Consider the following 12,226-nt stretch of genomic DNA (forward strand, 5'->3'; position numbering starts at 1 on the left):
ATCCACACAGTCAAAGGCTTTGGCATAGTCCATAAAGCAGAAGTAGATGTTTTTCTGGAACTCTCTTGCTTTTTCGACGATCCAACAGATGTTGGCAATTTGATCTCTGGTTCCTCTGCCTTTTCTAAATCCAGTTTGAACATCTGGAAGTTCATGGTTCATGTACTGTTGAAGCCTAGCTTTGAGAATTTTGAGCATTACTTTTCTAGTGTGTGAGATGAATGTAATTGCGTGGTAGTTTGAACATTCTTTGGCATTGCCTTTCTTTAGGAATAGAATGAAAACTGATCTTTTCTGGTCCTGTGGCCACTGCTGAGTTTGCAAATTTGCTGGCATATTGAGTGCAGCACTTTCACAGCATCATCTTTTATGATTTGAAATAGCTCAACTGGAATTCCATAACCTCCACTAGCTTTGTTCGTAGTGATGCTCCCTAAGGCTCACTTGACTTCACATTCCAGGATGTCTGGCTCTAGGTGAGTGATCACACCATCGTGGTTATCTGGGTCATGAAGATCTTTTTTGTAGAGTTCTTCTGTGTGTTCTTGCCATCTCTTCTTAGTAGCTTCTGCTTCTGTTAGGTCCATACTGTTTCTGTCCTCTATTGTGCCCATCTTTGCATGAAATGTTCCTTTGGTATCTCTAATTTTCTTGAAGAGATCACTAGTCTTTCCCATTATATTGTTTTCCTTTATTTCTTTGCAGTGATCATTGAGGAAGGCTTTCTTATCTCTCCTTGCTATTGTTTGGAACTCTGCATTCAAATGGATGTATCTTTCCTTTTCTCCTTTGCCTTTAGCTTCTCTTCTTTTCTCAGCTATTTGTAAGGCCTCCTCAGACAACCATTTTGCCTTTTTGCATTTCTTTTTTTTGGAGATGGTCTTGATCACTGCCTCCTGTACAAAGTCACGAACCTCTGTCCATAGTTCTTCAGGCACTCTGTCTATCAGATCTAATCCCTTGAATCTATTTGTCACCTTCCACTGTAAGGGATTTGATTTAGGTCATACCTGAATTGTCTAGTGGTTTTCCCTATTTCTTCAACTTAAGTCTGAATTTTGCGATAAGGAGTTCATGATCTGAGCCACAGTCAGCTCCCAGTCTTATTTTTGACTGTATAGAGCTTCTCCATGAACAACAAATTTGATGTAATTTCATGATCATCCCAAGGTATAAAAGTTCAGAATGCCAGTCTTTTGGCAAAGGAAAGACAGCTTGCCTCAGATTTCCAGAGACATAAGTTAGCAAGTATTAGAGTGACATCCTGTGGTGAAATCCTACTACTTACCTGTGGCAAGAGGCCTGTTACCCTCACTGCCTTATCTGGGCAGCCTGATCTCTCTCCCCCAAGTGTATTACCAAGTTTTCCCCAAGAGTTATCTGTGTAAGGTGGGTTTAAGCAATTAGCTTTATTATAGTACAGACCGTTAATGACGTTCTATTTGATAAGTGAATATTTTTGGTTTATTATTTTTGTTTTATTAAATTCACGTTGTCTTGTAATGCAGTGGTTCTTAACCAGTTGGGAGGTGGAGTATAGGGATTTGGTGATGCAGCTGAAGCTAGATCTTAATGGCTTGTGAGAGCCCATTGTTGATTATTCAGAAATTTTGTAAGCCAGTTCAACTGTGTTGGTAGCTTGAAATCGGCCAAGTTGAAAGTATTGCTTTTTTTTTCCCCTCTGCAAGTAGACCTTCTTCTTTTGAGGGCATCTAGCTAATATGTAATGCCAGGCTCCTCTGTCCATGGGATTCTCCAGTCAAGAATACTGGAGTGGGTTGCCATTCCCTTCTCCAAGGGGTCTTCCCAACCCCGGGATTGAACTTGGGTCTCTTGCATTGCAGGCAGATTCTTTACCATATGAGCCAGCAGGGAAGCCCCAGTATATAATACAGATACACATTACACACTAAAGGGGAGAGGGTTGTGGCTCAAACAACAGGGAAATTTTTGTGTTAAATTTTTCATGTCTTAAAAACACTTTTGTTTCATCATGAAGATCTGCTCTGTAAGGTCAGAATGTCTTTTACCACTGTCCAAGTTCCACTCTTCTTCAAGGCTCAACCTGAATGTCTGCTCCTCTGGAAGGCATGCTTCCCTGCTTGCCCCTTCCCACTACTGCGGCCTTGCACACCAGCCTTGGCTTTCATCATCCGCCCAGTTTGGTGGAAAGGACAGACTGTGTCTCTCCCATCTCTATTTTGGCTCGTTGTAGGTACTTTGGGGAAAATAAGTGGCATGCATTACTGCGAGGCTCCTTAATTGTATTTGCTAGGCCTGGACATTTTGCTGTGTTGCCCCAGAATTCTGCAGTCTCTAGAGTTCTCAGCCTTTCAACCCTGGCTGCTAGTCAGAATTGCCTGGGGAGCTTTGAAAAAAACACCAGTGCCCGACTTTAGCCCCAGTTAAATCAGAATGTGGGGGGTGCAGTGGAAGTACCAGTGTGATCTCCCAGGCCCCCATGGATTCTGATGTGAGAACCTCTGCTCCAGGGCAGCCTCAGGGCCCACCTCCTCTTTCATTTTCATGGCCAGAAATGCCAAAAGCTTTCAGGCAGAAAAATGTCCTTTTCCTGAGATGGAGCCCTTCAATGTGCCAATTTTCTGAGCCTTTAATATTTCGAGACCACAGCATAGCTTCTAAAAGGAGTTGCACCCCTCCTGGCTTCTGCATTTGCATAAACACATGAATAATAATTAGGATTCAAATGAAGCAATAAAATTACGCTCAGTGAGTTATGGGAAAGTCAGGCTGAAATACAGCGCTTTAAGGATGATCCTTGAGCAATTGCAGAGAGAGAGAGAGAGAAAGTCACTTCCTTGGTTTTAGGCTGTAAGTGTCCAGCAGAGAAAACTGGAGAATAGAAATGGATCAGTTCAGTTCAGTCGCTTAGTCGTGTCCAACTCTTTGCGACCCCATGGACTGTAGCATGCCAGGCTTCCCTGTCCATCACCAACTCCTGGAGCTTGCTCAGACTCATGTCTGAGTCAGTGATGCCATCCAACTACCTCATCCTCTGTTGTCCCCTTCTCCTCCCGCCTTCAATCTTTCCCATCATCAAGGTCTTTTCTGGTGAGTCAGTTCTTTGCATCAGGTGACCAAACTATTGGAGCTTCAGCTTCAGCATCAGCCCTTCCAATGAACATTCAGAGCTGTCTTCCTTTAGGATGGACTGGCTGGATCTCCTTGCAGTCCTTTGTCAGCAAAGTAATGTCTCTGCTTTTTAATATGCTGTCTAGGTTTGTCATAGCTTTTCTTCCAAGAAGCAGGCATCTTTTAATTTCATGGCTCCAGTCACCATCTGCAGTGATTTTGGAGCCCAGGAAAATAGTCTGTCACTGTTTCCCTTGATTATATTCTAATCTGATTATAAATCAGATTGATTATATTCTTTGCAGCTGAAGATAGAGAAACTCTATACAGTCAGCAAAAACAAGACCGGGAGCTGACTGTGGCTCAGATCACGAACTCCTTATTGCAAAATTCAGACTTAAGTTTAAGAAAGTGGGGAAAACGACTAGATCATTCAAGTGTGACCTAAATCAAATCCCTTACAACTATACAGAGGAAGTGACAAATAGATTCAAGGGACTAGATCTGATAGACAGAGTGCCTGAAGAAACTGGATCAGTAAGACTTTGAATGTGAGCTCTCAACCACAACCTTGAGAAGCACCCCTTCTCATTTTTATGGCCAAATAAATGGATATAGGGTTGAATTCTGCTGGGACCCCCTTTTTTCCCAGCAATCCCAAAGAAAGGCAATGCTAAAGAATGTTCAAGCTACCACACAACTGCACTCATCTCACATGCTACCAAAGTAATGCTCAAAATTCTCCAAGCCAGGCTTCAATAATATGTGAACCAAGAAAACTCCCAGATGTTCAAACTGGATTTAGATAAAGGCAGAGGAACAAGAGATCAAATTGCCAACATCCACTGGATCATCAAAAAAGCAAGAGTGTTCCAGAAAAACATCTACTTCTGTTTTATTGACTATGTCAAAGTCTTTGACTGTGTAGATCATAACAAACTGTGGAAAATTCTTCAAAGAGATTGGAATACCAGACTGCCTTACCTGCCTCCTGAGAAATCTGTATGCAGGTCAAGAAGCAACAGTTAGAACCAGACATGGGAACAAAAAACTAGTTCCAAATTGGGAAAGGAGCATGTCAAGGCTGTATATTGTCACCCTGCTTATATAACTTCTATGCAGAGTACATCATGCAAAGTGCCAGGCTGGATGAAGCACAAGCTGGAATCAAGATTGCCTGGAGAAATATCAATAACCTCAGATATGCAGATGACACCACCCTTATGGCAGAAAGTGAAGAGGAACTGAAGAGCCTCTTGATGAAAGTGAAAGAGGAGAATGAAAAAGTTGAATTAAAACTCAACATTGAAAAAACTAAGATCATGGCATTGAGTCCCATCACTTCATGACAAATAGATGGGGAAACAAAGTAAACAGTGAGAGACTTTGTTTTGGGGGGCTCCAAAATCACTGCAGATGGTGACTGCAGCCATGAAATTAAAAGACAATTGCTCCTTGGAAGAGAAGCTATGACCAACCTAGACAGCATGTTGAAAAGCAACGACATTACTTTGCTGACAAAGATCTATCAGTCAAAGCTATGATTTTTCTAGTAGTCATGTATGGATGTGAGAGTTGGACCATAAAGGAAGTTGAATGCCAAAGAATTGATGGTTTTGAACTGTGGTGTTGGAGAAGACTCTTGAGAGTCCCTTGGACAGCAAGGAGATCAAATAAGTCAATCCTAAAGGAAATCAGTTCTGAGAATATTCATAGGAAGGACTGATGCTGAAGCTCCAGTACTTTGGCCACCTGATGCGAAGAGCCGACTCATTGGAAAAGACCCTAATGGTGGGAAAGATAGAAGGCAGGAGGAGAAGGGGATGACAGAGGATAAAATTGTTGGATGGCATAACTGTCTCAATGGACATGAATTTGAACAAGCTCCAGGAATTGGTGATGGACAGGGAAGCCTGGAGTGCTGCAGTCCATGTGGTCACCAAGAGTTGGACTTGACTGAGTGACTGAACTAAGCTAAAAAACGTCAGCTTGGTACATTTTGGTAGTTCTCAGTACTTTCTTCATTTTGTTGTTGCCTGAGAGAACCAGGCCTCTTATCTACCTCTCAGCCTGGCATGTGCCTGCATTCATGCATACACCTGTACAGATGTACATGTTTGCACACACGTGTACATAGAGCATGCAGTCTCCATAAAATAATTTGTCTTTGTGATGGGGAGCATTAAAACAGAGGGCCAAGCTCTTGTCTTGGCCTTGTGGTTCTCAAACTTTGCTGTTTATTAGAATCACATGAGGAGCTTTCAAAATTCCTCATGTCCAGGACTTCTGGCACCAAGATGGAGTCACCTTGTTCTCTCAGGCCCTTCCTTTTGCAGCTAAAACCCCCTGCACACTGACAGAGACTCCCTTGGCCGAACTCTAGTCAGGGCCCCTCAAGCCCACTCTTAACTAAGCCTCAGCTTTGGCCTATAAAGCCTGGTTGTCATTGTTTGGTTGCTTAGTCATGTCTGACTCTTTGTGACCCCATAGACTGTAGCCTGCCAGGGTCCTCTGTCCGTGGGGATTTCCCAGGCAATGATACTGGAGTGGGTTGCTATTTCCTCCTCCAGGGGATCTTCCTGACCCAGGGATCGAACCCTCGCCTCCTGCATTGCAGGTGGATTCTTTGCCACTGGGCCACCTGGGAAGTCGAGAAAAGTGGGGAAATCATTAAATAACTTAAGGCTGCATCCCTAGGATGACCCCCATTACCCTTTAGAGTGTCTGTCTGAGAAAACTCAGGATACCCAAAGAATTTACTGTTTGTTCCAGCCAACACCTGGAGAAAGATATACTCCTTTTCTCCCCGGCTCTGTGGGAGGGTAGGAGTCTAACTTCAATAAATGCCAATTGGCGGGCCCAGGTGGGTTTCCCAGGGACTAACCTCTGCTTTATACTTTTGTTATTTTTCACTTCTTTGACTCTCCTCAAGCCCATGTTTGACTTCCTCTCTATGCATTCATTTTCCCTTTAAAATTCACAGTCACCTCTGTATAAATCAAGATGGAACTCTTTTCTCTCCTATAATAGCATTTGGTGATTAAAATCTATTCTTATCACTTAAATTAGTGTCCAGCTTTGTTTAACTTTGACCATAAAACCCACCAAACAAACCTAAGTGTGTTAGTCACTCAGTTGTGTCTGACTCTTTGCAACCCTATGGACTGTAACCCACCAGGCTCCTCTGTCCAAAGAATTCTCCAGGCAAGAATAGTGGAGTGAGTTGCATTTCCTTCTCCAACATAGGAAGACTCCAAAAAGTGAAAGAAGAATGTGCTTGTAGGCAACTTGTTATCTTTAGGAATTACTTATATTAACTGAATATTCTTATTTTTTGTAAGGTCTCCAAATGCCAGAGCATCACAAATAAAAAAGAAAATATAATGTAAGCGGCCCAGTGATGAATGGATGTCAAATAGACAGACACACAAATCTAAAAAAAAACCCATAGTTGGAATGGGTTTCAATGGGGCTGAGTAAGGACTTGATCTCCTTCATCCTCCCGCACGTGGCGGGGAGTGCCCTGTTCTGATCGCCCCAGTAGGGTGGTGTCAGTGGGTCTAGTGCTCTTGCACCTCTGTCCGCATGCAGCAGCACCGAGGCAGAACAAGGTGATGAGAGGTGGGGCTAGCTGGCACTTACCTTTCTCCTCTTTATGCTCCTGTGATGGGGGCCCAGTGGAGAAATGATCTTACACCCCTACTTGGAGGCAAGTAATCTGTGGATATTGACAAACTGATTATAAAGTTTTTATGGAAAGGAAAAAGACCCATGATAGCCAGGACCACGCTGAGGAGGAAGAAAAAAGTTGAAGACTGGCATTATTTGACTTAAAGGCTTACTATAAAGCTATAATAATCAAGATGGTGTGGCACTGGTGAAAAAAGAGATCAGTGAACACTATAGAGAGTTTCCAAATAGACACACAAATATAATCAACTGATTGCTGACAATGGCGTAAAAGCATTCAGTAGAGAAAATATTAATAAAATGAGCTAGAACCATTAGAAATCCTTCTTCAAAAATATAAGAAAAGAAAGTAGACACAGACTCTATGCCTTTCACAAAAATTATCTCAGAATGGAATCATAGACCTAAACGTAGAACACAAACCTATAAATCTTCCAGAAAATCTAGATCCCCTTGGGTTTGGTGATGACACCTCAGATGCAACACCAAAAGCAGAGTGCATGAGTGAAAAAATTGAACTAAGTTGGACTGTATTAACAGGGAAAAACTTGTGCTCTGTGAAAGACAGTTAAGAAAATGAAAAAACAAATCACAGAATGGGAGAAAATATTTGCAAAGCAAATCATCTGATAAAGGATTTGTATCCAAAGAGCTCTTTAAAACTCAACAATAAGATAATGAATAATCCAGTTAAAAAATAGGCAAAAGGTCTAAGCAGACACTTCAATAAAGAAGCTATACAGATGGCAAATATACATATGAAAAGATGCTTATCCCATATAAAAGATGCAAAACGGTACATACACTTTAAATGACAATTTGTTTTTTTGTTTGATATTTTTAGTGAGCTAAACGTATTCTTACCATATGATCTAATAATCATAATCCTAGGTATTTACTCAAGTGAATTGAAAACCTATGTTCTCATAAAACCTACACATGAATGTTTATAGAATCTCTACTCTAATTGCCCAAAACTGGAAGCAACTGAGATGTCCTTAAATAGATTAAATGGTGGTACATCTGTACAATGAAGTATCATTCAGCAATAAAAACTATGGACTTCAGTTAATAATAATATATCAATATTGGTTCATTAATTATCACAAATATGCTACATGACTGCAAGATGTCAATAATAGGGAAAATGTGTACAGATTGGGGGGCTGATATTTGGAAACTTTCTGTACTATCTGTTCAATTTTTCTCTAAATCTAAATCTATCTTAAAAAATCTATTAAGCAAAAAAAGAGGCAATCTATAGCCTGGGAGAAAACATCCACAATATCCATATATATATATATCTGCAAAACCATATATCCACCAAAGGACTAGTATCTAGAATTTGTGAAGAATTCTCAAAACTGGATAGTTAAAAATAATCCAATTAAAAAATGAACATAAGATGTGAACAGACATTTCACTAAAATGGATATATAGTTGGCAAATGTGCTCGGATTCAGTCACTTAGTCATGTCCAACTCTGTGACCACATGCACTGCAGCCTGCTAGGCTCCTCTGTCTATGGGATTTTTCAGGCAAGAATACTGGAGTGGGTTGCATTTCCTACTCTAGGAAATCTGGATCTTCCTGATCCAGGAGTTGAACCAAGTCCCCTGCATTGCAGGCAATTCTTTACCATTGAACCACTGGTGAAGCCCAGTTGGCAGATAAGGACGTGAGAAAAAAACCTCAATATCACTAAGCATTAGAGAAATAAATGCAGATTAAGACCACAAGGAGAACTATCACACATCAGAATGGCTTTTAAGAAAGAATGATGACAACACCATAGCTGGTGAGGAAGAGAATGTAGGTCACTCACATGAGATTGCTCTTGGGAATATAAAATGATCCAGTCACTCTAGAAAATAGTTTGTTAGTTTCTTACAGAACTAAACATGTAACTGCCATACCAGCTAGCAATTGCACTGACATTTATCCCAAAGAAATGAAAACTTCTCTTTGCACAAACACCTGTATACAAATATTCATAATAGCCAGAAAGTGGAGACAAATCAGATGTCCTTCAACAGTGAAATCATCTGGTATATCCATACTGGGAAATACTACTCAGCAATAAAAAGGAATGAACTATTGAAATACTGGAGAAGGAAATGGCAACCCACTCCAGTATTTTTGCCTGGAGAATCCCATGGACAGAGAAGCTTGGCAGGCTACAGTCCATGGGGTTGCAAGAGTCAGACACAACTTAGTGACTAAAGAGAGAGAGAGATTGAAATACAGCTTGGATGAGTCTCCAGGGAATTCAGTTCAGTTCAGTCCAGTCGCTCAGTCATGTCTGACTCTTTGCGACCCATGAACCGCAGCACGCCAGGCCTCCCTGTCCATCACAAACTCCCAGAGTTTACCCAAACCCATGTCCGTTGAGTCGGTGATGCCATCCAACCATCTTATCTTCTGTCGTCTCCTTCTCCTCCTGCCCTCAATCTTTCCCAGCATCAGGGTCTTTTCAAATGAGTCAGCTCTTTGCATCAGGTGGCCAAAGTATTGTAGTATTGAGTGAAAAAAAAAACATGCATCCTAAAAGGTCACATACTACAAGATTCTGCTTATATAACATTCTTGAAATGATAAAAATTATAGAAATGGAGAACAGATTAATGGTTCCCATGGGTTAGGGATAGGTAGGTAAGGGGAGCTGGGTGTACCTATAAAAGGAAAGTTCAAGAGCTCCTTATGATGGTGAAACTGTTCTGCATCTTGACTGTATAAATGTTAGTGTCATGGCTGTGATATTATACTATAGTTTTGCAATATGTTACTAATGGGGGCAAATGGGATCTCTGTATTATTTCTCACAACTGTCCATGAATCTACTGTTATCTCACAATCAAAGTTTAACTGAAAATGGAGAAATGTGAAAAATAATACTAATGCCCAGATCACATTTTAGAGTGGTTAAGTGAAACTCTCTGGGGGTGGGACAAGTTACTAATATTTATTTTTAAAATTTCCAAGTAGTTCTAATGTGAAGCCACATTTAAGAATCAGGTAGTGCAGTAGTAAAGAATCTGCCTGCCAACACAAGAGACATAGGAGACACAGATTCCATCCCTAGGTCAGGAAGATCCCCTGGAGTAGGAAATGGCAACCCACTCCAGTATTTCTTGCCTGGAAAATCCCATGGACAGAGGAGCCTGGTGGGCTACAATCCATGGGGTCTCAAAGAGTTGGATATAACCAAACACACACACACACATACGTGTGGAGCATGAGGCATCAACATAGAGGCTGTGGAGAGTTTCAGAGTTGTCCAGATCAACTCACACTAGCCATGTGGCCTTAGGAAAGCTGTTTAACCTCAGGCTCTTCATTTGGAAAACGGCAACTACCTGTCCTTACACTTCCCAGTGCTTTGTTGAAGATAAAAGAGAAAATGTAGCTGAGTGTTTTATAAAGTGTAAAATGCAATATAAATGTTCTGGTCAATATATAACACAATATGTGTTGTTCCATCCAACACATGTTGACTAGATGGACCTTTGTCAGCAAAGTAATGTCTCTGCTTTTTAATATGCTGTGCTATGAAGATGAAATTTATTTTTAAGAAAAGGAGAAAACATTAGAACTTTGGCAACATAGTTTAAGAGCCTGAAAAGGTGATGTCATTGACATTTCATTCTTTCTTTACTCATCCTGTAGTAGGTTTTATGGAGATCTGTGTTTTTTGTCACTTTCACCCCTAAAAACCAAAGACTTAGTTTCAGGATGTGTCATGCCCTGGGTATGTCCATAGAGTCTTAAAGCGAAAATACTGCTCTAACCATTACATACATTTTTTATTCCTATCCGTGTTTGCTGCCTACCCCAGTCTCCCTGTGGACTTGATTGTGGGAACCAATAGTGAACACCATGTTAAAATCCATTTGACACCTGTTTGAGACTGACCCAAAACGTCAGCCCAGGCTCCTGGTCTCCAGGAGGTGCACAGGGGTGAGCCATTTTGAAGACCTCGGGTTCTTCCACGTCTGGTAATGGACACATGAGAAACAGATGAGAAGGAAAGATTTGCCTTTCCCCTAAGTTTACTGCTGAAGTGTTCCCAACAAGAAATAGATAGGAAAAGGTCATGGACAACTGGGGAAATGAAACAGAAATGATCTGCTCCAGCTTCTTTTTGGATGAGAAAACAGAGGCTCTGGGTTGGGAAGCAGCTTGCCAAGGATCACATCACTGGTGAACAGAGGAGCTGGGACCATTGTGAGATTCCCCAGGGTCTTGTCCTGTACTCTCTCCGCAGCATTGGAGCTTCTGGCGCAGCTGTGTGCAGCTTGGCCTGTCCAAAGTCTTTGCACCGCTTTTTAATCCTTAAAGAATCACTTAAAGAGGAACAGACTTGTCTGCAGGTGCAAGTAACCTGGCAGGAGTGCACTCTTGCAGAAATGTGACCATGCTCCCTCTATGGAGAGCAAGAATGAATTACCTCCAGTAACAGTCAACCCAGTTTCTTTCACAATGAAGTCGCTCAGTCATGTCCGACTCTTTGCAACCCCATGGACGATAGCCTACCAGTCTCCGTGGTCCATGGGATTTTCCAGGCAAGAATACTGGAGTGGGCTGCCATTTCCTTCTCCAGGGTCTTTCACAATACTGGGGGAAAAGACTCCACACATCAAAACCATATCTTCAGAACACAATGGGTTTGGAGCTCTAGCCTGAGTTCCCAGACACCATCTTCAGGCCCCAGCTTTTCCATCACTGTCAGGGAGCTCACATGGCCAGCTATATGTCACCAGGAGATGTGATGGCATTAAGGAGACTTCCCCCAACCAAGGCCAAATTTAGCAAATGGCAAAGGTTCACAGCCAGATCAAGAAAAAGCCAAGCCTTCCTGTTGAAGATGGGTAGAGTAGGAAGAAGGCCATGGCAGAGAATAATAGGTTGTTTTAACAAAACACTCTCCTTCGATTGGATTTTTAGCGGGACACACGGCTGCTCAGTTGCAGACTGTATTTACCAGCCTCCTTTGCCGCTAAGTGTGGTGTGGCTCTGGGACTAAATGCAGGCAGTGAGGTGTGCCTTTCCATACACATCAAATTGTTAACTGTGCTAACCTCACCATTTTAGGCAGTGGGAGTAGAGAGGGATGGAAAGAGTGTTTACATTTTGTGATTTATATATTTATGTGCTGCTTGAATTATTAAAAGCATGCTCTATTATACTTTGAAAATAGCTTTAAAATATACAAATGCATTTCCTACTCCAAGATGATAATCTTCTAGAGCTTTTTATGGTATTTTTAAAAAGATATGCTTATAGGATTATGAGCTTTCCTCCCATGTTAGACAATTGCCCCAAACTGGTAGCTGCAATGATTTATAGATTTAGGGAAAACTGATACCTTTTATTAGAATGCTTCAGTTCTAAAAAACAGTACCTTACTCTCCTACCACAAATTCCCTCTCCAATCTTAAGTCCC

Source organism: Odocoileus virginianus, chromosome 31, assembly GCF_023699985.2.
Source record: "Odocoileus virginianus isolate 20LAN1187 ecotype Illinois chromosome 31, Ovbor_1.2, whole genome shotgun sequence".
NCBI lineage: Eukaryota > Metazoa > Chordata > Mammalia > Artiodactyla > Cervidae > Odocoileus > Odocoileus virginianus.